We start from the raw sequence: 22107 nt of genomic DNA, 5'->3' as shown, positions 1-22107 counted from the left end.
CTTGCTCTCTCTCTCTCTCGTTCTCTCTCGTTCTTAAATAATAAATGTTACATACATATACTGTACATACACACATACATAAATGCACACACACACCCACCCCAACATGCACACATATACACATCCCTTCCATGGGCTGCCACCTTATCGTGGTGGAGGGGTTTGAGTGTCCCAGTGATCCTTGGAGCTATGCTGTCAGGGGCTTCATGCCTCTGGTAGGGTCACCCAATGCAGAGAGGTCCTAGGTGAGGAACCAGACCAAGTGCAGCCCAAATACCCCTTATGATGAGGACCACCAATGGAAACAGTGTTCCCTCTCCCGGACGTGGGTCAACGGGCCCCACTCTGGAGCCAGGCCTGGAGGAGGGGCACGTTGGCAAGCGCCTGGTGGCCAGGCTTTAACCCATGGAGCCCTGTCAGGCTAAACAATAAATATTTAGTTTACAAACTACATTTAGCATTAAGCTAAATATTTATTTAAGCTTAAGATTTAGTGACCAAGCTATATATATTATATTGAGCTAAATGATAAGCCTTGAGCAAGCTGAATACTTAGCTCTGAGCTAAGTATTTGGCTAACAAGGCAAATATTTGTCTCTGAACTAAATATTTAGTTCAGACTAGGGTAAAGGGTACCAGGATTCCGGACCCGTCAGCAGCAGATGAAGCTGAAAAACAGCATGTAAATGAGCACAAGGGAGACACACTCTGTGTTACTCCAATTTCTCTCAGCTTATTTACTGAACAAACCAGCTCATCTAACTGTCAATACAGTCCAATTTATAGTTCAGTAACTTACTGTACACATTAGACATATTCCATCATAGACATCAACATTAGCTTTCCTTAAATCAGAAATAATCCCATAACATCATATTTTGTCACAATTCCCTCAGGTAACATGTACCTTCAATTCACTGCACTTTATATGCATATTTAATCACACACAGTGACATATTTCATGGGCATGTATCTTACAGTTGTTGTAAACTGGCATAACTATCTTAGAATTCAAACTACTTTAATTAAGTGAATGCATTAAATCACAGTTTAACCTTCCACCACTGTGTTTAGACCACAAATAAACCCTGGAGCCTGATAACAGTATATCACTCTCACATCATGGATTATATGTATATCTAGGCCTGTGGCGATAAACGGTAAATCAATCGTAAGATAAATTAAAACTATCGATGTCATTTTAATTATCGGCATTATCGTCTCTACCGGCCTTTTTCTCTTTCTGTTAATGACACTGAATGAAAAAAGGCTCAACTCCGGTGCTCTCCACTGACCCCTCCCTTCCTCATTTCCTTAGTGTAAAGCCCAGCGCACACTACACCATCTTAGAGCGGTCGGCCGATTGTCGGCCCATTTTCAAAACCTGAGACCAAACATTAGCCGACAGAAATCCTAGGTATAACTGTTCGATCGGGTTCGGTCCTGCCATGTGGTGTCCAACAATGGGCACAAAATAATGGCTACAAGTCCAGTTAACTAATTTTAAAACCAGGCATTAATCAATGCTTTACTACAATCTACCTGCAATGCATGTGGCTAGTGTCAGCGTAAAGTCCTGACTGAATGAAAATCATTAGAACCTATTTACGTCACGTTAACGAAGAACAGCTGAAAAGTTACCGGGTTTATCAACTGCAGTAGCAATTTCGCTCCAACTCCTCCTCTTGTCATTTCTATATTCTTTGCATGTTGAATAAACATTAATGTTGTTTCCACATATCATCTCCGATGTCCGCTGGACTTCGGGTTGCGCCGTGTCAGCTGTTTGGGATTCCCCTCCGTAATTTCCCCTCAGAAAGCAGGAGGTAATCTGCGCTTTCTGATTGGCTACCTGTCACATTCAACATGCTGCGTTAAGATCCCAGTCGGGGAAAACCCCTGATTTAGATCGGAGCGGCAACGACGATCTACCATAACACACCACACAATCTTAGAAAGACCAACGTTTTAAGATTGTTGTAAGGGGATACAGAGGTTTCCCTGAGTCCAAACAACAGGCTGGACTTTTCTTGCAGATCAGAGTTATTTTTTCTCATTTCTGTGTTTATTTCCTCCTACTGAAAAGTCCTGAGTTCAATTTAGCTGATGTACTAATTTAGCTACATCAGCTAAATTAGTACTGATGTAGCTAATTTAGTTGATTAGCTAAATCAGTTGATTTAGCTAATCAACTAAATCAGTTGATTTAGCTAATCAACTAATTAGCTAAATTAAACACCTGCTCTACTGATGTCAGTTTGTGTGTAGGTCACCTTTTTTATTTTTAAGCTGAACCAAAACACCTTATTCCACAGCACATCCAAGTTAAGTTTGTCAAAGTCAAGCAAGTAACTGACCTCTGTCTTATCCTCATTAAGTTTCAAGAAATTTAGGCCCAACCGGGCCTTCAAATCTTCCAGACATAAAAACAGAGAGCGAAGAGAGGTGGAGTCTGTGTTCTTCATTGGTAAATATATCTGTGTGTCATCTGCATAACAATGAAAAGCAATCCCATATTTTCTAAAAATAGAGCCAAGAGGAAGGAGGTACAACAAGAAAAGAAGAGGGCCTAGAACTGAGCCCTGTGGGACACGACAGTGGAGCAGAGGGGGACCTATGGGCATCAAGACAGACACAGAAAGTACTCTTGGCCAAATAAGATTCGAACCAATCCAGCGCAATGTGACCGACACCCACTGTTCCAAACATGAAAGTAAGATGCCATGATCAACTGTATCAAAAGCAGCTGATAAATCCAACAGCACCAAAACAACACAGTCACCAAAATCAGCTGCTAAAAGTATATCATTAAAAACTTTTAAAAGAGCTGACTCTGTGCTATAAAATGGTTTAAAACCAGATTGGAAAACCTCAAAAATGTTATGTTCATTAAGATAAGCCATTAGCTGATTATTGACTACCTTCTCAAGAATGTTTGAAATAAAAGGCAGTTTAGAGATGGATCTATAATTCACCAGAACAGTAGGATCCAAAATCGGTTTCTTAAGTAGAGGCTTCAGAACTGCATGTTTCAGAGTTTTAGGAACAACACCTGAGGACAAGCGGCTATTTACAAGAGCAAGGACAGAAGGACATATAGTAAGAAAAAGATCTTTAAATAATTGGGGTGGAATAGCATCATCGGGAGAAGCAGTTGGCCTTAAGTGACTAACCACCACCTGCAATGATTGCAGCTGTGTAAAACAGCAGAACAAGGCACAAAAACTGAAGGTCATAAGCAGAGGGGACAATCTGGGCCCTAATAAAAGCAACTTTCTCATCAAAAAAGTGTAAAAAGCTTTCACATACAGTAAGTGAAGTCTCCATAAAACCACTATGTGGATTATTTAGAACAGAGTTAATGGTTTTAAATAAAATAGCAGGATTGTGACTGTTTGATACAATCAGACCGGACAGGTGTCTTCTTTGGGCGTTTTACAATCCTTTGATAACGGCGCCAGCATTCCTTCAGGATTTGGAGCGACACCTGTAGTTTGTCCTTTTTCCATTTGCGTTCAGCTCTGCGACAGTCTCTCCTGGCAGCCAGAGTGACCTCATTTTAACCAGGGTTCACGCTTGGATTTTGGAAGTCTAATTTTTAGTGGTGCCACCAAATCCAGAGCTGCTTTACTGGTAGAATAAAACCACTTGCTGAGTTCCTCGGTGTTATTTCCCACAGCCTCTGGGATGGTACAGTTCTGATTAAAAACAGAAGAAAACTGACCAGCAGTAGAAAAGTTAAGAACATGACAGAGCTGAACTGCAACATGTGCTTTAGCTTTAGCACAGGACAGCGTTATCTCAAATAAAACAGGCATATGATCAGAAAACAATGAGTCACCAATCACTAAATTAAAAACTGGTAGACCACAAGATAAAACCAGATCAAGAGTGTGACCATGCTCATGGGTAGCACCAGTCACAGACTGCACCAAATTAAAAGAATCAATAACATTAAGAAATATCGTGAAATATATCCTGTATCATGATCAGTGATGTCAGTAACGGTTACTTAGTAACGACCAGGTTTTTCAGTAATTTAGTGCGTTGCTTTTTCAAATCCAGTAGTCAGACTACAGTTACTTATCAATATCACTTTGCGTGAAATAACTTTGCGTTACTATTTTCTTTTGTAATATAATTTTATTTCCTCTACGCGACTTGGGGAGTGACCGACGTTTCTGTGCGACAGCATCAACTAATAATGTCAGAAATGGAGGGAGATGCCATTTTGTTGATGAAAAAATAGAAACTATTTTGAGTTTCGCTTGCCAAGTTTGATTATTATAAGCGGCTTTGGGCTTGTTTTTTTTTCTCCTTTTTTTTTAAATTCACTTGCAAATTTATTGAGTCATGGGTTGCGCCTTTTTGGGCTCATTTTTGAACGTGAAGTTGCTCCTTGATCTTGGAAATAAGCCGAGATTCTTAATGAACCCCAGAATGTGTTGGACATCCAATTAGTTTTAGTCAGGCCTTCCAGGTCCATCATTTCCAGGTCCAACATGAAAGACGGCAAGGAATATTTTAGCAGAGAGCATCCATCCTCTTTTGTTGTCGGTTTGAATATCTGAGCTCATGAAGGCGTTATTGTGTCTCTCTGGCAACTAAGAACATTTATTAGAAGTCATTTAGTCACAGCTCAATAATCATTTGTAACCAAACCAAATGATAACATTTACCTAGAGCGTGCCATGTGTTTTACTGTATTTTACTAGTGTTACATATTGTTTTACTTTATGCACAAATGGTTGATATTGTGATTCTATGAATGTGTTTTATTTTATTGTTTTAGAGTCAGAGGAAAATTTCCACCTTGATAAATTAAATAGTTTCATCTTATTTTTTCTTATATATAGAATCAATATAAGACTCTACCAACAAAAAGTTGCTCAGAATACATATGGCACCATAAAAGCAAAAATGTCCTGTCCTGCTTCAGCTGCACTCTGCTGATTATAATAGAATAGGGAATTATGAGAACACCAATTTAATTTCATAACATAACACAGCAAAAGGCATACTACATATAATTTGAAATAAAACTAAATACAAGACACATACACACTAATTAACACTAAAAAATGACAGAAATTATGCGAATATCTTACCTGGGCCTGTGATCTACCTGCTTGGTTTTTCATTTTACATCTGGAAGAAAATATACAGGGTTTCCCCCAGTGTATTATAGGCCTGGCGGCCCGCCATGCTTTACTAGCCCCACCGCCAGGCTAAGCCTTTCTTGCTTATGTTTCTGTAACCCACATGAGACAGAGGTTAAGGAGGCTGGGTGGTCTACCTGGCCAATAGGAAGTTTAGTTTCCAGAGCGTCTGAACCAATCAGAATGCAGACTGCCGTTGTGGGTCCCGCCCTTCTCCCCCGGGTCTGCAGTACTGTTGGTTTGCCCTAGAGTTCCGACGTAATGAGACAGCTGAGCTGTGCAGCGCCAGCGTATGTATTGTGACAGTTAAAGTATTTCGTACGAACTGTATTATTTACAAACTGTATTATAAACTAACTCTTTTGTAAATAGATTTTCTGTTGATCGTCCAGCTTCTGGGCTGGAAATGATTTATTAAGTATAAAGACTAAACTTCAGTTTTCTGCTGTTAGAGCCGTTAGGAACCGTTAGCTCCTTCTGGCAGTTGGTTCATCTTGTTCTCCGTTCAGTTAAAGGTAAAATTTAGGCTATAACCTATTTTTGCTTTATTAAGTTTATATTATTTAGGTCAAATATGCCTTGTTACACCGTCTAGTGCCCCACGCAGCCGGACTGAGAGACACTATACAGTTGTCTGAGGCGTGTCGCATTGAGATCGGTGAGCATATTCTGAGCCTTTCATTTGGGTTTTTGTTGTTTGTCACATTGTTGTTAAAATATCCTTTATTTGAGTAATTAAGAAATGTTTTATTATTGTATTGGAAAAAAGGATTAAAGCTAGAACAGCTTAGTAAAAATCCTATATTTCTGCTGGTCCTGTCTGTTGACAGGTCAGGTTTTTTTATTTATGCTGGATTGTTCCTGAAGTGGATCCTCCTTTGACCTTGATGGCGAGCCTTCCCACCTGGACCTAAAGAAAGAACCAGATTTCGTCTGTCCCATTTGGAGTCCTGCTGCACCCTGCGGTGTGGTAGGCGTGTAACACACATCTTCACACACAGTTGGTTATATATGAGACCACCGACTGACATTCTCCATTCTTATTGTTTTTTTTTATTTTGGACAATACATTTTGGACCAATTTTATTTCATACATTATAACATACTGCTGTGGTGGAAATTCTCCTCTGTGAACGATGTCGAGTTAACTCAATTTGGAAATGAATTTAATTAATCTGTTGACTAATATAATTTAGAGTGCAGATTACTAGGGTGCACCCAAAATATTTGAATCTAAGAGATAGCACTTGGCCAAGTAATATTGTCATTATTTTATGTATTTTATTGTGTGTAATTTTATTTTCATAATTGTGTGTTTTGTGCAACTGTCAATTGTATGTTTTATGTCACTAAAGCCAGTTCTTTAGATACATCCAACTGCCTTTGTGTGTCATTTAAACACTCCACTGTGCTCCGATAGCCGAACCTATTGGCTCATTTATCTAATATATATATACCACCCTTCTCTACTGTGTTACATTTCTATAAAATTTTTTTTTTTAAATTGCTTTTTATTTTTTTCTTTCTTTTTTTTTTTTAAGCCAGATTGCAAGCGTCTCTGTTGCTCTGAGCGTTTCATTGGCGGGGCAGGATTATTCCTAAAAGATAGGTTTATAGAAGATAGGTTTATAATTGATGCATTTATATCGCCTCTGCCCGTTGCCTCGCGCGCTGCAGCATTTGGATGCCTCAGCACGGATCGCGCGCGCCTCCTTTCACTCAAACTGGACACAGGCACTGGACACACTGTATGGATATTTACATCAACCCCATGTGAGGAATTATGATTCTTTCCAGATTTTCTGATAAAGGTAGGAGTTTAAACCCCACCGCGTTAGCTCGGGTTGCGCATTTCTACGTGAACCGCAGGAATAACTTGTAGTCGCGCTTTCAGAGGTGCGTTGAGCGAGCGGTGAGAATGATTCATATTTGTGGACCAAGAATTTTGTGCGGCTTTTCCTTCTCAACATGCTGCCCAGCTCCCGGCTCTGTCTGGGCTGATAAAGTTTATGTAGCTATGTGTTCCCGGTTGGCCGGAGTTCTGACTATCAGTGCTACCTGGTCAGATTTTCCTACCGTAGCACGGATAGATGGCTAAGTCTATCTGTCAGTGCTACGCGCCCAAAGCTCCTACCGTCATGTTTACAAACAGAAAACTATAGCGGGTTGTGTTAATGTTAAATATATTGGATAACATTATTTGAGTGACGGGACTGAAGTGGAAGCTTAGGAGTTATGCTTGCCTTAGCGTTGGAACAATTTATGATGAAACCACAAGAAGATCACTAACTTCATCTGAATATTCTACCCGTTTAAAATGAAAAGCTGTAATGTGCACTAATCCTTTTAGTAGAATATCCTACCTGTTAAAAATATTTTAAATACAGAGGCGTTTGTAAGAATAAAACAGTATCAGAGAGGGGGAACAGGTTTTTTATTGGAATTAAATTAAAGACAAATACAGATCACCGCAACACTTTCTTGTGGATTAATCCGTTGTATGACAGACTTGATTAAATGCAGCGCAGCCACAATGTGTTCACCGAACTGCGCAGGTCACTGTGCACCTGAAATGATAGGATATGATTAATATACACTAATATTACACGGCTATTGCACAGCTTCAATCATAGTATCGCTACCAACATCTATTTAGCAAGGTTTAGTAATAAAGAGAGTTACTAAACTAAAATATTTTAAAGTATAGGGACAAAAAAGCCCACAAAACAATGTATTTTGTCCCGATTAACTGCCAAATAATAACTTATTTACAGTAACGACATTGCAGACGGCAAACTATATAAATATTTATAAATATATTTACACGCTGCCTGTCATGTAAACTAAAACCATGAAGTAATACAGCAGCTTAATGAAAGCCAGGTACAAAATAAATTAAATAAAGCTTACCGTAATCTGCGATGAAATAAAACACATGAAACGAAACTTCCACAAGTAGGACGTATTTATAAGAAATCTGCTGAGTAAGCAGTATGTGACGTAGCATCGATGTGCGCATCCGCATTACCATAAGGTAGGACGGATTTACGGGTAGCACAGATAAACAGAACACCTGTGCGTCAGTGGTTAACGAACCAGCGCTAACATCATGCAGGTTCAGTCCGGTGAGGAGCTTTTGCACTCGCCTCGCGGTCACGCATCACACTGGTTTTATAATAATTTAATTAATTTATTATTATTAGTAGTATTATTGTTCCGATTACATTATGCATCAAACCATATCAAATGCTTTGTCCACTTAGTCAGACAGAGTTAATGCGCGCGGCCGCGGAGACCAATCAAAATAGTTTCTGTGTCCCCTTATTAAAACCTCAACAGACACGAAATGGAAGAGCTACTGAGTAGCATTTAATTAAATCTCACATTTGTTGCGCAACTCTGCGCAGTGCAGCGAGTTTATCTCATCATGCAGGGCCGGTCCAAGGCTGCATGGGGCCTTGAGCAGAATTTGACTCGGCACTGCTAACAACTTCTGGGTTAGATTTAGTGAAATCTGGGAGAGGGGGCGTAGTTTAATTGGCCAACCTAAAAAGCAATAAGTTATAACCGCATTTTACTCATTTGTATTTGTGAACAAACAGAGCTCAAACTCAAAGATTGAACTCACAGCATCAGATTATTGCTATGGTAACAAAACAATTTAACTATGAATATTGTTCTTTGAACTTTTACAAAGTAAACTTGCCAGCTCCTTAAAATTTTACATATAAATGTTAAACACTTTAAAATCTTTTATTTATGCTGAAACCATTAAATCAAATTTAGCAGCATTGATGATCTGAATAAACAAATGTTACATTTATGTATCTGTGGTTTGTGTTAAAATATTACATATAACATATAATTATCTAGATATATTTTCACATTTCTTGTCTACTTAACATCTTTTAATACAAAAACACGGTGGACCACCGGTGGACCGCCTCGGTGCCCCGATCACCGGGCTTAGCAAGTTTTCTGGGGGAAACCCTGCAGGCTGTACCTCAGAAACAAACATTACAGGAGGGTTAAATAACACATAACACCTTTTATATCCAAAATTAGTCCTGTAACGTTGATGTGACATTTTGTCGGCCGGGCACCTGGCGTACAGAGAAGTGAGTCAAAAGAGGAATGAAGGATGTGAGACGGTGTTTAAATGTGAAAGAGACGAGTAACATAAGGATGGCTTTGAATGTCAACAAGAAGATTTTGAACTCAGTGCAGAAATGGATGGGGAGTCAGTGAAGTTGATTGAGAACAGGGTGGTGTGTAGAATATAGCTTATTTAATAACCCAGGGATGCTATTCAATAACAAGTATCAACTTTGTCATAGGTTCAGGAGCTTGGGAAAGCTAATGGACAGACATCATATTCTCCTTGGTAAGAAATGAGCACAGGACTGATTTGGGCTCACACTGCTGCCCCTCCTGAGCTGTCCTCTGTGGGAAATTGCCAGGTAGTTACCCAGGTGGGACATAGAAGAGTAGGTGGTGTAGTGATTTTCTTCTACGCTTTCTTTGAACAGACAGTTGTCAGAAAACTGCTCCTAGACAAAATGAATAAAGAAAGTAATCTTCTGTTATTTGACTTCATTTCAATGTATAAATATTAGAGTTCCTTTAGGGGGCAACGTACTTTTACACTAAACTTGGCCTTTGCATTTAGCTCATCTAAACTTGTGCACATCCTTTATTCACTGAAAATTATACAAAGTGATAAAAAACAATTTTGTTACAACATCCACTGAAGAACTGCTGGATCTTGTGCCTTGTTCAAGCGCAACAAAGACTGAGGGGGGAGGAGTTCCTATTTACCACCATTGTCACATTGTTATTGCCAGATCAAAAAGGGTAAGCAGCATCTTTACAGTGGTGTTTGTGTGATACAAGCATCCATTACCTAGGATACATTCATATATTCTGTATATGGATATACAAACCAGATATACCAGATATATTAACCAGGATATTCCCATTACATATCCTCATAACATGGAATTGCCTATAGATAGATAGATAGATATTAATATGTTAATATTGACATATTAACATATGTTAATATGTTGTGTGCAGTAGACTATGTACCTCTCCATATGCCAGTCCTTGCCCACTCATACACAGGTACAAGCCACTCTTCAACCCTCTGATTCCTACCACTCCACGCCTCACAGCAAACATCTTCAGCCAACCTGGAGGAGATGCAGACACAGAGTGAATGTTCATGTGTTAAATTAAATTGACACTGTTCAAGTAGCACTTTCAAAGAACAAGTTTTCCACTCTAACCTCTGACCGAACATAGACTTTAAGTTAATTGTGCAGTAAAATCTCGTTTGAAGTGCATCCAAAGTGTGGTAATCGATGATGAGGCCTTTTTTTATTATTATTTATACCCAGTGTTGTATAAAGTACTGAAATCTCAGAGTCAAGTAAAAGTATAAGTACCTCTCCAAAATATGACTTTGGTAAAAGTCCAAGTCACTGACTGAAATGTTACTTGAGTTAAAGTCTTAAAGTATCTGAAACTTCTTGTACTTAAGTATGGAAATTACTGTAAAAATGGATGTACTCAAGTAATGTAATGAAAAGTACAAGTAAAAAGTAAAACAAAGCAAATGCAGTTTGAATGACATTTTTTATATTTTGGTAAACTTGTCAAATACACTTAAAATAATGTACACAACCAAGTGCAGGCAAAATTAAACCTGCTAATAGATATACCTGCAGGCATCATTTAGTTAAGAAAATTAGGTGCTTTACCTATAGCACAAGGTTAACTTAACCTGCTTTACAACTGAACCAGCTTCTTAGTAAACCCTCCAGGACAGAAAATACAAAGTTTTTGTAAGCCTTAAGTTTTCCCTTCAAGTAAGGTCAGTGCTGAAAATGAGAAAAATAAATAGTACAGAAAATGCGGCCAACATGAAGAAAAAGAGCTGTTACGATTACTCTACTTCACAAATCAGTGAATCAGTCAATGCTACAGTCAGTAGGTGGTGCACACAACTGGTCATTATGCAAAAGAAAAAAAGAATTGGGAGGGAAATGCAGCTTATTGGCATCTGTAAACCTGGTTTTGAACTTGCATGCCTTTCCTATATTCGTTAAATTTAGTCTAAATTGCTATCGCTATGGCTTCTGTCCCCCCTTGAACAGAGGAGTCTAGGTAGCCTGCTACAGTCAACATTAGGCCTAAGCTAAATACACCACGTGTGGAACTGAAACAATGCCAAACAAAGTTCATTTATGGTCAACGTTTCACAATACAGTAGTGTCTAGTGACCAAGCTATAGTTACTGAAACAGGAGGATTATAACCATTTCATAAGGCGTTACCTCGATGTGTTTCTTCAAGTTGGACGGGAGTTTTTGTAAGATAGAATTTCCACATCTTCGGGCAGGAATAACATAAACTGCATGTGGTACGACAAAATCTTTAACACCCACGAAAGAGTATATTGTGTTTAAATAAGGCCATGGGCTCTCATCACCAGCTGGTGGTTCCCCTGGAGCCGTGTCCGACGTAGTTGCAGTCGTTGTGGTCTCCGTCTCCTCCTCCATGTGGCTGCTGCTGATTGCGAGACTTGCTTTGTGTTTAATGGGAGAAGCGAAACAGGTGTATCCTATTGGAGGTGATGAACAAGCCCAGGCAAGTAGGCTACCGACTTTGTTCGGTAGCCTACTTGCTACTTGCTAATCAGTAGGTGGGGTCAAAACACTTGCGTTTCTCTCTCTCGCATTTTTGTAACGAGTAACTAAACCACACATTGAAAATGTATCGGAGTAAAAGTATGCAATTAAGTTCGGAAATATAGTGAAGTAAAAGTGAAAGTCATCAAAAATTTTCATACTCGAGGAAAGTATGAAGTACTCCAAAATATACTTAAGTAAAGTAGTGAAGTATTTTTACTTCGTTACTATACAACACTGTTTATACCTTAAAAAACAGAAATGTGTGCACTTTTCTTCATTCTCTCCCATTCCCTATGTGCTAAGCAAATATAGAATCATCAGTGTCCAACCAATTACTCAATCTTGTTTAAACAATTTCTGAAGGATTTTAAGATTTCAATGCTGACCAGGTTCTAATATGCTTTAAATTTAACGTCAAGTGTTCAAAGCCCCATACTACAGATTCCACTGTCATACTTTATCAAACTCAATATAAAAGTCTGTGAAAAACTAAATACATCAAAAAATGCTTGATACACCCAGGTGGAAAGAAATATATATTAAAGTATATTTTAAATGTACAGTATTTTTCTGAAATACATTTTAGTAAGTTGTAGGTTCGATTCCAGCTTCCTCCTGACACCTCTGGGCAAGGCACTTAACCCTAAATTGCCTACTGATCTGCGTATCGGTGTATAAATATGTGAGCGTTTGTGAGTGCGAATGGGTGAATGTGACTCTAGTGTTTAGCGCTTTGAGTGGTCAAAATGATTGAAAACCGCTATATATCTGTCCATTTAGTACATTATCAAGTACTTAAGATTATATTAAAAATGTAAAATAAATACATTTTTAAAAACATGCTTATAATATTCTTTTTTTTAAATGTATTTTTGTATACTTTCTTAAAATATATTCAAGTTAAATGTGCTGTTAACGTGTTACAAGCTGGTGGTAGTTTGCTTAAAAATGCTAATTATCTATGCTTAATTAGTACATATACAAACAAACTTATGCAACCTTATGTTTGTTTCAGAAATAGGTATTTTATCAATTTTATTGTGATTATTATGATTATTGTTATTATGTCAATCATTCAACTTCATGCTATAGCTGTATGGAAACTCTGTGTGTTGTGACTTAATATAGTTTTCTTCATAAACTGAACCTGCTTTTAATTAATCTCATGCTGATGATAGCTGGCTCCTTAGCCTCTGATGAGTGAGACTCTTTCAATGAAAGATTTGTAACTCTTAGAAGCTCAAATACACGGTTAGATTTAGATTCTCATGGAATGCCACAATGCGTAGCTACTCTGGATCATTTTCGGCCAGTTTCACTAGTTGAACTGACCTCTGTAATTAAACATCTGCAGCCATCAAATTACCACGGGTAGTCTTCCTACCCATTTGATAAGAGACATTTTTGTCCTTACATCTTAATGGTGATAAATGCCTCATTGCAGTCAGGTTGCGTCCCATCAGTTCTCAAACATGCTGTGGTTAAAACCCCTCCTTAAAAAACCTGATCTAGATTCAAGTGTATTAGAAAATTTCAGGCTCATATCTAGACTTCCTGTTTTATCTAAGGTTTTCGAAAAGTTAGTTTTTATTCAGCTCAATTCCTTAATAGATAACATACAAGAGGAATTTCAGTCTGGGTTTAAAGTGTCATGAGGTGCGGGGTGTGGTGGTGAGGCAGACGCTGTAGACCCAGGTACGGGACTGACTGTCGCACCTGTCCTGGCTTACCCAGCAGCTGAAAGTGACTACATCCTGGACACTGATGCTTCCAATTATAGCATTGGTGCAGTGTTGTCACAGGTCCAGTGGGGGGAGGAAAGAGTCATCTCATATGCGAGCAACCACCTCACTCCTACACAGCAGAGATATTGTGTGACCAGAAGAGAGCTGTTGGCAATCGTAAAATACACAAGACAGTTCCGCCACTTTCTCCTGGGCAGAAAGTTCCTTCTTCGAACAGATCATGGAAGCCTAGCCTGGCTCTTTCGCTTCAAACACCCTGAAGGCCAACTGGCTCGATGGCTTGAAGAACTAAGTCAGTATGATTTTGACATCGAACACCGCTCTGGTCTGCAACACTCAAATGCTGATGCACTCTCAAGACAGGCTACAGAAGGGTCAACAAACTGAGACTGTTATCAAGCAGGCAAGGATGTAACAGAGCTTCCCTGTAGAGGATGTTCTCACTGTCAAAGACTGCACAAACAGTGGACCAGATTTGAAGAAGATGTTGATGATGTTGTCCCACTCGTCATAAGGCATGTGACAGGGGAAGAAGTTGGAAACAGCACACAGGAGCAGCACCAAGCCGAAGCTGAGACTCAAATTCCCCAAATAAATTGGGTGCAAACTGTTAGCAGCCAGCAGCTTTCAGCAGCACAGAAAGAGGACACTGTACTTTCCGTCCTACATAGCTGGAAGGAAGCAGGGAGTCTTCCAACAAAGGATGAAGTTGCGATTGAGAGTCCAGCAGTTAGAAAATACTGGCTCTGCTGGCTACAGATAGAACTCCATCAAGGGGTTCTATATTATCGCTGGGAAAACGTGGATAGCTTAAAACCTTCCCTCCTGCTGTTGGTCCCTGCTTCATTGCAAATGGAGGTTATGCAGGCCTGCCATGACCCACCACTTTCAGGGCATCTAGGTGAAACAAAGACCCTCCAACATCTTAGGCAGAGCTTCCATTGGTATGGCATGGGAAGTGACCTCCACAAATACATCCAACAATGCCCCCAGTGCAAAGGTCTGAAGTCAAGCAGCCCCTCGAAGAGAGCTAAACTTCAAAGTTACCAGGCAGGAGCACCAATGGACCGGTTGCACCTTGACATATTGGGCCCCTTTCCCATCTCAAGCTCTGGAAACAAGTATATTCTTGTCATCATGGATCAGTTTATGAGGTGGGTTGAGGCTTTCCCAGTTCCAGATCAAGGAGCAGAAACAACTGCCAGAATGTTAGTCAATAACTTCCTAGCTCGTTTTGGAGCCCCATTAGAGCTCCATACGGACCAAGGTCGCAACTTCGAAAGTGTGCTTTTCAAAAGTATTTGTCAACTTTTTCAGATCTCCAAGACTAGAACCACTCCGTACCATTCTGCTTCAAACGGGCAAGTGGAGCGATTTAACCGCACCCTTCTGCAGATGATCCGCTGCTATGTAGACCAAAATCAGAAAAACTGGGACGAGCATTTGCCTCTTCTAACAGCTGCATATCGCAGTTCACAGAACTCCAGCACCGGATTCTCGCCAAATATGCTGATGCTGGGGAGAGAAGTTCATCAGCCACAAGACCTCTGGCTAGGTCTTGCAGAACAAACGTGGAGTGAAAAGGACCCCCTGGAGTACGCTCATGACCTTGAAAAAACCCTTGGCGAGGTTCATGACATGGCACGGCAGCATCTACGTGGAACTCAGCTCAGACAGAAGAGGACCCATGACCTGCGTGCCAAAGAATGCAGTTACAACATAGGGGATCTGGTCTATGTAAAGGACAATACGAGGAAGCTGGGCTTTAGTCCCAAATTGCAGCCGCCCTTGAAAGGCCCATGTATTATTAAAGCCCAGCTTGGACCTGTACTATATGAGATCTTAACACAACGTGACAAAAAGGTCATGCACCATGATCAGTTGAGGCCTTACACAAGCGATGTCATACCAGCATGGGTCAGACGACAAAGACATGTGGTCCTCCCTCAGTGCCAAGATGTAGTCCCATTACCCAAACACATGACCACTTCCCCTACACCAGCAGCAGATGAGCCTGGAAGTGACAGCGAAAAGAAAGCTCTGGTTGGGTCTCCGAAACTGCTAAGGAAAAAGGGCAAGCGTCAGGTTGCAGCCCGTAGAAGAAGGTTGGCTGTGCAACATCGGCAGCAAGATGAACCACATACCTCTGGATCTGAAGGAGACAAACAAGAACCCTGTATTCAAAAGACTTTTAGGGGTCGAGAAATACGGGCCCCTGCCCGCTATCAAAATGACTGGACTGAATAATTATCCTGCAGTAAGAGATGAGTTATGTTAAAGTTCCAATGTTTGCACTAGTAATGTTGCAAATGTGCATCTGGTTGTAAACTTAGCATGCCATAGTAGTTTGATGTTCTTTGAAAAGGGGTGTAGTGTAGTACTTGTATGTTTCTGCTTATGCCAGCACTATTTTGAATGCTTGCTAGGTTGATCTGAGTTTGGGTGCGTTACTGTGCATTTATCTCGTTAACGGAACTCTGCATGCAGTGGGTGTGTGTTCCAGGGGAATGTTTTGGTGGTGGGACTGTTTTGCTGTTGGATGCTCGCTGACTCTGGTGTGGACGTATAAAGTTCGTCTGCATCGGCGTTAGAGCACCTAAACCACCCAGCTGTACTCCTGTTTGGTTATCTTCATTAAAGAAGGATTAACATTATTCCCTCCTGGAGTGGTTATTATCCTGCACCTTTACAATCCATCCGCGGGCCCCGTTAACAATACTAATAGAGAATTGGTAAATAAAGAAAATATTGTGAAGAGAAACCGTTTAATTGTTTCTACATTAGTTTGTTAGGGCTTTTTGTGTAAAAAAAAAAAGTTGATATCTTTCACAAATACAGTGTTTTGTGGTCAATATTATTTCAGCATTTTATTAATGTGAGTTGCCAGTTTGGATAAGGCTTCCTATCAAGCTATAAGAATGATAGAAAACATGCTAACAAAAAGCCTCAGACCTGCAGCCCATAGGTGGTTCTAGAAGCTGGTGGAAGTGGCTCTTTGGCTCACTTATATATTAAATGATAAACTATTGGCCTACTTTTTGTTTCATTCTTTTTTAATGGCCTTGTAGGCTGCAATTTTTTCACACATCAGGACGGAATAATAACATTAGGGAGGCAACAAAAACCTAAATACCATGATGGTTTTAATTTCTAAGTGCATGAATAAAGGAGAGCTACAGGGACATATTAAACCTGGGGGGCAGCGCGGGGGGGTGGGAGGGGGGGGGGGGGGGGGGGGTGCTGTTGCTCCTGTCAGAAAGTATGCATTTGTGCCCCTGGTCACCTCAAAGTTCTTTGATGGTCGTAAAATAGCTGTAATGTTTGATTCTGGAGAGGAAAAGGTAGAAAATGGTTTATAGGTTGCTTTTAGCCCAAAACTATGTGTAAAACAACATTTTATTCACTAAAACAAACCTGGTTCAGTAACAAGAGCATGTTGTAACAAAGAGAAAGAGTGACCGTTAACAGGTGTGCTCTGTGAAACTAGTTGACTGCAGGCTGCTCAGTCTGGCTAATTCACAGGGGGAAGAAGGGTGGGACAACTGAATGAAGGTCATCAGGAACCAGGCGAGTCTCACCCTCTCAGAAGGAGAAGTAGAGAGAAGAGGGGGTCTGGTTGTGTGCAGCGACAAATATATACTGTATATATGTGTGTATGTGTGTGCGGGCGTGGATGTGTAAATATTCACTCATTTTGACTGAACTCACAGTATGGAGTAGGTCTATGGACTCCTCCCACTGAACCATTGGGCAAGATCTGAAGGTGGTAGCCAATTCCGGCCCGGCAGTAGAGCAGAAGTTGTTTGGCCACTTCGTTGATTGGGCTAGAGCTTGATCCTTTATTGAAGAGAAACCATTGACAATTTTCCCAAAGTATATTTTTTAAGATACGCACAGAACACTCACAGGACACATTGACAGATATCATAAAATTTTATTTCACACATAATTAGCTTGACCTGTAATGGACTGGTGACTTCTTTAGGGTGTGCCATGTATTTCGCCAAGAGGATTATGGAGAAGGTACCTGGCCCCTCATGACCCTGCATGGATAAATGTGGTGAGACACATGGAAATCTCCCCTCCATTTTAATGGCAGCCTGTGTCTTCAACAGGCTGGCGTACAGAACAGGGGCCCCACAGGGACTGTTCTGGCACCATTCCTAGTCACCCTCTACAGTACAGACTTCTCCATTAACTCCCCATGCTGTCATCTTCAGTACTGTGATAACTCTCATCGCAGGCACCTCAATGGTACCGGTGAACATCCAGGGAGCGGACATTGAGATGGTGAACTCTTATAGGTGCTCACCTGAATAATAAACTGGACTGGACTCACAACACTGCTCTTTATAAGAAGGATCAGAGCAGACTCTACCTGTTCAACACATGTTCTCATATTCCAGTAACTCCAGTGCAGGTGAGCTGAATTTCCTAAGCTTCATTTGCTGCTGAAGTCCTCCTGTTCTGTTCCAGCAGCTACAATAATCTTATCTATCCGACTGCCATTATGTTGAATTTCAAGATCAAACAAAAACAAGTTTAGAATATTTGACCTAAATTGGATGTCAGACTAAATCTGACTTTGTAGATGGATCTCATGATCGGGTGATGTTTCAACTTATCATTCAGTATAAAGACGGAAAGTAATGTTAATGAGGTTTTCAAAATACATTTCTCAAAAATAGTAAATCTGATAAAATGATCACATTCTGTCATCATTTGGCAGTTTTGTTTATTTTAAAGGTTAAGTTGTATTTAATGCCTGAATGTTTTGTTTGTAAAATAAAAAATAGCATATGACTAAGAATTGAATGTTTAGTGAAATGTACATCAAGATTTTTTGAAGATACAACTCTTGGTGTGTTGTGAGTCACATAACATTTAGGTAAAACTTTCCTTTAGCAAAAGCCCCAACATATTAAAAAAAAAAACTTTTTTGTGATCATTTGTAACTTCTGAAGAGAAGAGCAAACAATTTCCAGGAAGAAGAAACTGATGCCAAGTGACAGATTGGAAACCTAATAAGAGAGCAACCAGGAACAGTTAACATCCCGATAAAAGCCCTGGCAATGGTCACTTCTAAGAAATAGAAGCAAGCGCTGCTAAAGAGTATAGATGCAAAACTTTATGGACTGGTAACTAGTTTTCTAAGCCTGTAGAAAACTAGAAAAATACAGGTTTAAAATAAAATAAGCCTGTATTTTAAACCACCATTCTAGTGGTTTAAAATATGCATAAACCTTCAAGGATATGAAAATACCAAAATAAAAAATAATTTTACATCCCAGATGAAAAAAGAAATATTAGATACCAATACCAGGAGAAGCTGATTCATGAAAGAGAATTATTCATCTCTAGCCATACTGATACAAACTATATTAATAAAACAACTGATCTCCAAATTAAACAACTGCTGGAATTAAAAAAAACTTTTAGAGATGGCTGTATTAAAAATTGGGATACTTATATAGGATTTTGCTTACCTTTTCCTTTCAGCCTGGATGCCCTAACGTGCAGCTTCCAGAGGCCCTGCAGACGGGAACTTTGCTCTTCAGCCTCTTGTGACCTCTTTGCTCCCACTAGCTGACCATATACTGGTAACATCAAAAGCAACAGAAGGCCAGACAGAACTGAGGTAACTGTCATGGTGTAAAACATCAGGCATCTGAAGGAGGACCACACAGTGGTATCTCACAAGTACTCATGTCCTCTGGGAGCAGCACTAAGCCTGAATACAGTCCTGACTGTACATATGGAACCCTGAATAATGTTCTGTAGTCTTTTCCTCTATCAATGCCTATTTCTACTCTACTGCACTTGCTGATAGGGACACACCCAAGAGACAACATGGTCACTATCAGGTCTATATCAGAAAGTCTGCTAGAAGCCAATTTAAAACATGATTACTGAAGAGAGCACCATGTTGTTCTTTAGGACAAAGAGTTCAGCAAGTGTCAGATAGCTCAAGAGGTCCAGACTGCAGATTACTGAAGTGGACTGGAGAGAAAAATGGAAACTGTCTGTTTAGTATCACAATCAGTGAGATGACATAGCAAGCTGTGCTGTGCTGATATACAGCAAGTATAACTCAGGAAGACAAATACGATCACATGAAAGTAGCAAAAATTTGGGGAAGAGTTGGAGCATAACTCTGAGGCCTGGATAGTTTTTATACTGCAGAGCACTGCAGTATAAAAACGATGGACTTGAACTGATAGTAAGAATGTTGTGTTTCTTTAGTTATTACATGAACAATTATACACATAACCTGACTGCACTGCTCTACTTTAAAAATAGTTTCATTGGGCTGCAGTGAAAGCTGACTTCAGTCTTCACCTCATCTCGCACTTGGATATTTTTGTAAAAATTTGCCCTGGAAGTAGACAGAGTAAGTCCAGATCTCAAGCTCCTTCTGATCATCCCTGTGGGTCAGCAGCCACGTTTGATCCCCAACAATGGTCAATTTGTAGAAAGGATAGCTCCATTTAACAAATATCCTTAGTTGTTTTCCTTGATTAGACACTTCTTGTTCTTTCAAACAGAACTGGCCATTGAATGGCTGAACAATATTTCATTAAAATAAATTGAATTATGTAATTGTCACAGCCTGGCTCTGGCTGTGGCAGATAGGCCCTGCTTGTTTATGTTCAGAGGAGAGGTAGTGACCCAGTCCCAGTACTTGGATTGCACCCTACGCCCCTCTATGAAGTGTGGCCTCAAAGTGCACATAAGGTTTTGAGTGCACAAGTTACAAAGCCTGCAAAAATGTGATAATTAGGACAGTAAGTCCCTGTGTCGTAACTTGGACATAAAAAATGGTGTTAGGCATTTGTGCTGCTTAAAAATACAACAAAAAAACTTTGAAATGTACAGTAAAAGTATTTTTGCTTTCCACATTCATTGCTGGATATATTTGACTGTCCAAATGTGTTTTGTTATGACTTATTGAAAACAAAGGAAAATTTGATGTAGTCACTCATGGTCAGTAGAATGAAAAAAATTTTCAATACTTTAATTTTGAAAACTTTTTTCTTTTTTTGTGACAGACACAACTTGCTGTTAGCATTGTCATATTTCTAAGATGGCAAAAAAATACACTAACATTGAATATAACAGTCAATTTGACTAAAGAGACATAATTACATATTCAGCTGTCACTCAGAAAAAAAACAAACTCATGTGGCTAAAAGTTAGCTTTGTATAAAGTGAAGCTAATGTGCTAACAAAAAAGGACAAACATATGGCATATGTAAACAACAAAACAGTACAAAGGTCTGATGCTACATTGTGAAAAGACTAATGGAACTAAAATTCCCTTCTTAAAATAAACTAATTGTGACTTTATAAACCAAAAATGTCAGGAAATTTCTGGGAAACACCAACATCAAATTTCTTCCCCGCTAACCTGAAAAGAAAACATTTGTTTGAAAATCATGACGACATCTCTAAAGAAAATAGGAACCAAACAGCTTTCTATTCTACTCCACCAAAAAATGTAAGATATTAATTTCATAATTATGTAAAGTTTTCCCTGTAATGATTTTCTGCAAAAGAAATTCTAATATCAATACCAGCATTTTGTGACTGAGATTCTGAAACAATGCACCTTTTTTTCAATTGCAACTTCATTAATGTTTTTAGAAAGATTTTCAAAAGTGGCTATTGTACAAGAAATCTAATTCCATCTTTAAGTTTTAATATAATGAAATTAGGGATGAAGAGTTAAATTATATCAACAATCTAATCTTCAAGTTAAGTTTTTATTCACAAATACTGCTTTCTAAAAATCACCTCCATTTTTAAAGTTAAATAATTTAATTTGAGTGTTTAAATGTTGCAACATCACAAAAGTCCAATCTTTATACCAATATGTTAATAGTTTAGTTTAAGATTTGAAATTTGTCTTGCATTTGTAACATTTTGTTTTACTTTCCTTAGTTTGTGACTATCCCAGTTTATCATATCAAATTTCTTTATCACTAATATGTGCTGTGTCATAAACCTGTCCAATTCAATTTTGTTGAATTTTCTATGAAGATGGAAAAAAGAAACATTGCCATAAATCCGCCTTTTAACTCAAAACATCATTTGCAGCAATGCAAGTGGGTAATATACTTCGCCAAAGTCCCTGAACAAAGGAAGAAGTGCGAGTATTGGGACAGGACCTATGACTATATCAGTAGAAGGATGTTGAGGCTGGAGTCATGGGGCAAGAGGCCAAGAAGACCACAAAGGAGATTTATGGATGTGGTGATAGTTGGTGTAAAGGAAAAGGGCTGCAGAGAACAGGACTAAACGGAGACGGATGATTTGCTGTAGCGACCCCTGAAGCGAAAAGCCTTAGAAGAAGAATATATTACATTAATGTCAGAATCTTTACATGTTTATTGATTTAGATTTTTTTTTCCATTACTCACCTGGTGGAGATTTAAGTTCTGACTGTTCACATTCACAACCCATCGGCTGTTTATTTCATAGACTCATCATTAACCACTTTTACTCTTGA

General features: G+C 39.3%; 1 long non-coding RNA gene and 1 pseudogene across 1 annotated transcript; one reads left to right on the top strand and one right to left on the bottom strand.

The window, feature by feature from the left end:
* The first annotated feature begins 4505 nt into the window (after positions 1-4505).
* Positions 4506-7828, top strand: LOC116722580 (uncharacterized). The gene is made up of 2 exons (XR_004339788.1): positions 4506-5817; positions 5990-7828. It is a non-coding gene; the product is annotated as an uncharacterized LOC116722580 (long non-coding RNA).
* A 1165-nt stretch (positions 7829-8993) lies between these two features.
* LOC116722785 (fibroblast growth factor 4A-like) lies at positions 8994-19523 on the bottom strand (annotated as a pseudogene).
* Between the last annotated feature and the right edge of the window lie 2584 nt (positions 19524-22107).

The sequence above is a fragment of the Xiphophorus hellerii genome, chromosome 7 (assembly GCF_003331165.1).
Source record: "Xiphophorus hellerii strain 12219 chromosome 7, Xiphophorus_hellerii-4.1, whole genome shotgun sequence".
In the NCBI taxonomy this organism is placed as follows: Eukaryota; Metazoa; Chordata; class Actinopteri; order Cyprinodontiformes; family Poeciliidae; genus Xiphophorus; species Xiphophorus hellerii.
This window is presented reverse-complemented; position numbering and strand designations above follow the sequence as displayed.